Source organism: Urocitellus parryii, chromosome 6 (assembly GCF_045843805.1).
Source record: "Urocitellus parryii isolate mUroPar1 chromosome 6, mUroPar1.hap1, whole genome shotgun sequence".
NCBI classification, from domain to species: Eukaryota; Metazoa; Chordata; class Mammalia; order Rodentia; family Sciuridae; genus Urocitellus; species Urocitellus parryii.
This window is the reverse complement of record NC_135536.1, coordinates 41,820,412-41,825,571: the sequence shown is the minus strand read 5'-3', so window position 1 is coordinate 41,825,571 and position 5,160 is coordinate 41,820,412.

Here is a 5,160-nt window from a genome sequence, read left to right as displayed (position 1 = left end):
CTTACTCATTACAAAAGTAAACATCCTATATTTTCTTTATTAATTTTTGCACAAAAGTACTTTTTTATATCTATGCTTATGCACCTCCGTATTCGCTGTAGATGTCTATAAATGGCATCTGAGGCTCTGTAATGTGATTTTTCCACCTTTTTTTTTTCTTTATGGTTACGAAAATTGACTTTTCAGTGGACCATCCTACCCTCATACATGAAACTGATGTTGAAAAGCTTCCTCACAATTAGGTTGCCATTTAGCCCAGAAAAATACCAAGAATCATCCTGACTGCTGAACTGCAAGTTGGAGTCATGACTGACCCCAGCTGAGGATCCTGAAGCCGAGGTCGGGTTCTGCCCCCAGAGTTGAAAATATCTTGTGCTACAGCCGATGTGCTTCACATCTAGCACTGCTTGCTTGGCATCCCGTAAACCAGTAGGTGGAGTGCTTGCTAACAGTAATTGAAGATAGAGAACTTGAACTTAAAATAAGTGGAAGCCACTTTTCTTGTTATAAACTGCTAAAACCGTATTTACACTGAACTCTTTCTATGGATATAATTAGTTGAAAAAAAAAATGTTACAAGGGCAGGGTTGAGATGAATGCAGGCCTATGGTTACATGGTAGAACACAGAGTCAAATTGTGCCCAAGAAGATCAACACATCATATGGTATAAACCTTATGAAAAAGGACACTTTCTCAAACATTCAGCTGAATTTGATTTGGTAAATAGACCTTATTCTCCCTTTTAAAAAATTCAGTATTTATGCTGTTCAGAGGATAATCTAGCTTTGATGAACTGTACATGAAAAGGCTTGTATGATAGAAGATTAATTACATACATGTGTTGATAGTCATAGTAAATTTAGCACCTTTGAAAAGAAAAGTTGCAAGAGATGCCTCCAAAATAAAGTGTAACTTTCCCCTCAGAGTGCCTTGTTTTCCTCCAAAAGAAGGCTTTCAAGTATATTTAAAAGCTGCAGCTTGAGACTTGCTAACTACATCACTCTAAATCTATCTATATCACACCTAAAGATGTTAAAGCAACATTTAGAACTCCAGGAGAAAACAAGCAACAGAATTTAGAAAGCAGGAACCACATGGAAATAAGAAAAGTCTTCAGTCGTTTTTTAAGAATGTGAGTTATATGATGTGAAGTAGATGAAAATGTAAGAGTTTAAAAAAGAATCTCTGGTTCCATATCAGGAATACTTACATCTCTGATTCTGTGGCGTGCTAGTACTGCAGATCTGTGCAGCTTGGAAAAACCATTTCGTCTGAAAGGACCCAGAGCAAGGAACTGCACAGGATACAAGGACAAACACTAACAAAATACTGGCCTCTTCTCCTTTAGTTAATTTTGTGATTATTTAAAAAATATCACTTAAAAATAATTTCTATCAGGGCACAAGTTGATCCCCACCCCCCAACTGTAATATCATGTTCTTAGTTCCTACTAAATTTGGGGTACATTTGAGTTTCAAATATGTGCCTTTTTTCACTTTGGGGTAGAAGTGGAAGAATAGAGGAGAGGAGTTCACACTGTTAAACCCAATTAATTAGCCAAAACTTTATGGGATAAATAACTCTTAAAAGCTTTCAGTAGCTTTTCTCAAACCAAGCAACTGCTTGTCACTCTGCTTTTTCAAGCAATATCAAAAGCAAAATGGAACCTCCCTTGGGTCGGCACCCCCCCCCCCCGACAAAAGTAAAAAAAATCAGTATTGCTATTTTTTTAAAAACGTCCAAATGTTATATTTTCTGTTTCTTATCTAAAGGGAAAAAATATTCATTTTCACGAAAGGTCTTAAGAAAAACATAGAACTTGATCAGTAGACAAAAGTGGCAAACTATTAATAGAATATAGATACCTTGGCCAAGAAAAAGAACCATTGGAAATGTATTATTAACTTATTTATTAAATGGAGAAATAATATGAATACTAGCATATTCTAATTCCAGGGCAAATTGCATGAGCATGGGCTGGCACACAAAAGAACTGCAAAGGTGTTCTTTAAGGAATGCTACTCTTGTCTAAATCTTCCTTCACTCTCATTTATTTCATCAGGCTCTGCAAGAATCATTGTTTGTGTGCACACTTGGTACATTTTTGTACCCTCTCATTTGAAAAAAAAAAAAATCAGTTCACTTGATTTTTTTGTCAGTTGTCATTCCCTTTACCTTGTTTTGCTTGCTCCAGTGTGTCACTTCCCTCAGATATCGAACCATGTCATTCCCAGCCAATGTTCATCCCTTGATAGTGAGTAGGCAATAGACTTTACTGAGAAATAGAAAAGTGTTAGCCACTGATCTCACCAAGATTACATTCTCTCTAATAGAAGCTGTTGATAGATCCTGAACAGCTCCACACTTAGGGTGTTGACTTGTAGAATGAAATCCTCTGCACACAAGCACAGCAAAATATTTTGGTGAAAAGTAATTATCAGAAATAGTGACACTAGTAAATTAGTTAACTATGTTTCAGCATGAAGCTTGAGTTACCCTTGCCCATTCTTGTTCCAGACCCATTGGAAATCAGCAATTCAGCTTAATGATGTCACAACACTTGCCAGGCTACGGGCACTGAAGAGAAGACACAGGATGGCTCTCATTGCTGAGATTCCCCTCCCCTCTCTACGCACAAACAGCCCATCTGTCTCACTCATACGGGAACTTATCTTTGAAACATCATTCTATTATTATCATGGTCTTTCTTTAAAATTGGTCCTTAACTTCAGATTGTGTTTTGGAAATCAGGTTTTCAAATTCTCCCAGATCTTGTTGGCCAATTTAAAATGTTGATAGTAATATGCCCTGAAAACAGCTCATCTCACTAAAGAGCTCAGATGCTATGTATTCCTATTCACTTACTAGAGGGTAACCTTTTGTGAAATAATACAGATAGCCTACTTTTTAAAAAATCACAACAAAGAATTCAACCCCTCCCAACCTCTAATATTTTTCAAAGTGTGAATTGAAGAGGACTTAGAGACAGATGGGTCTGGATGATCAAGTTACCTGTTATAGCAGCACATCTGCCGGGGCAGTCAATCACTGTGATGGCTCTGACAGGTCGATGGAGCCTGAGCAAGAACGGCTAATGCAGACAGAAGAACGGCTGGGGAAGGGCAGACCTCCTGCCTGTCTCCTGGGTTTGACTGGTCTGAAAGCTGTACTTGAATTTGCTCTGGTTAAAAATTTGTCTGTCTGTTGAGCAATGATATTAGATGAAAGATTTGGGCTCCTAATTTTTTTAAAGCCAACATATTGAACAAATATGATTGAGGATGATTTCAAGCTGTCAGTCAATATTTGGTAGTATTTGGGGGATGTAGTAGAGAGTGTGGGGTGAATAAGATTAAAGAAGAGAAGAAGTGGGAAGTAGTTTCAAATCTACATTTTCCCCAACAGTGTCAAAAGGAAGACATGCATAAAGCACGGGTTCTAAGATGCCATCTCTGAGAGTCTGTACAATAAAAATTAGCATTCAATAGAACAAAGACAATCTTTAGAACATCAAGATACAAAATTAATTACGTTTATGGGCCTGCCACTTTAGTTTTTCTCTGTATTGGATGTATTTCTGCCTCCTTCACTCATAAAGTAAATCATATTTATCAATCCTAATAGATCCAAATATTTGGCAATAGTGCACAGTAAAAAAATATGGAACAAGTGTTTTCAAGATTTCACAAACTATTGAAAAGATGCGTTTCAACTAAGTGCAGCATCACTTGCATGACTTATATGACACATTTGTAAAAATGCAGATGTTGGAAGACAATGGAACCTCAGACTACCTTGATTCCTCCCAATGCCTAATGAATCAGTTATTAAAATTGTCTGACTCTAAAGCAGCAACAAAAAAAAAAATCCTAAATAATAGGTAAGAGCAAGAACTACAGCAAGTAAAATGTATGGTTAGTTAAATTTATGTATATATATATATATATATATATATATATTTGTATGTATATATGCATATTTGTATTTGTGATCAGAATATATGTATTTGTGGTTAGAATACATGCATTACTTTGAGAAGTAACAGAAAAAATATTCTATAAGATAAGCATTATTATTACCCCACTGTAGAACTACAGTGAGCAAACATTGCTGAAAAGAGGGCAAAATGTTAATACATGCAGAACTGCTGTTAGTAGCGATTTTCTCCACAATGCCAAACTGATGGGGATTCGTGAAAGAGCCATTAAACAGATGCGTTGCTTTTCAATACATTCTTCAAGTATTTTTGCTCCCTCATCCACATTTTTAGTAAATGATGCTAAATGTTTTCAAAATATTACTATATTGGCTTTTTTTTACTTGAATTTTTTAAGTGGACTCATATTTAGCAGCAGATGGTTTGAGACACCAGAACTGAAATGGAGTCAGTTATTTAGGTTCAGACAACAAAATCTCATACCTCAGTTTATGGGATGGTAGAGATCAGAGAGGAAATCATCATTTTCTTAAAAAAAAATCAGCACAAACTCAGAAATAGAACTTTTCCTAAATTAGAATTCTATTTCATTACAGAAATAAGTTCATATTTCAATAGTTGCTGATAACATGTTGGGTCTAAATCTTTTTTATAGCTTTTAAAGGGTGATGTTTTCAGTTGCATTTTTATTAAAAAAATCATTGTTTAGAAAACCATTTTCTAGTAACAGTTTTTTGATATTGATTTGGCTTTTAAAATATTCTGAAGATAAGTGTAGCACATTAGATGACCCCTGCATAGCACACAAACTAGTTGCAGTACCTTAAGCAAACATCATCACACATAGTCTGCACTGTAGTCAATTAACAGGGTGGGTATTTTTTTTTTTTATTCTATGGAGTGGAAAACATAAAGCTTATAATTATTTGCTACCAGTAAACAGAGAATTGTGGATTAATTAGGGGAGTTTTCCAATCCCATTTAAACATAATTAAATAAAATTTTATTAAGATTTTGCCTCAAATATTCTGTACCCAAATTCTTTTTTTTTTCATCAGAAGTAATGACAAAGCAGGAAGAAAAAATGAGTTTGGGATTGGCATCAGTTTTTAGTGTAGGTCAGAACATTCTGGCAATTGAGACTCATATTGCTCAGAATCATCCTGCTCTTCAGGGAAATAAACATAAGTGTTTTACAGGAATAGAATTCTCTGACTAGAGC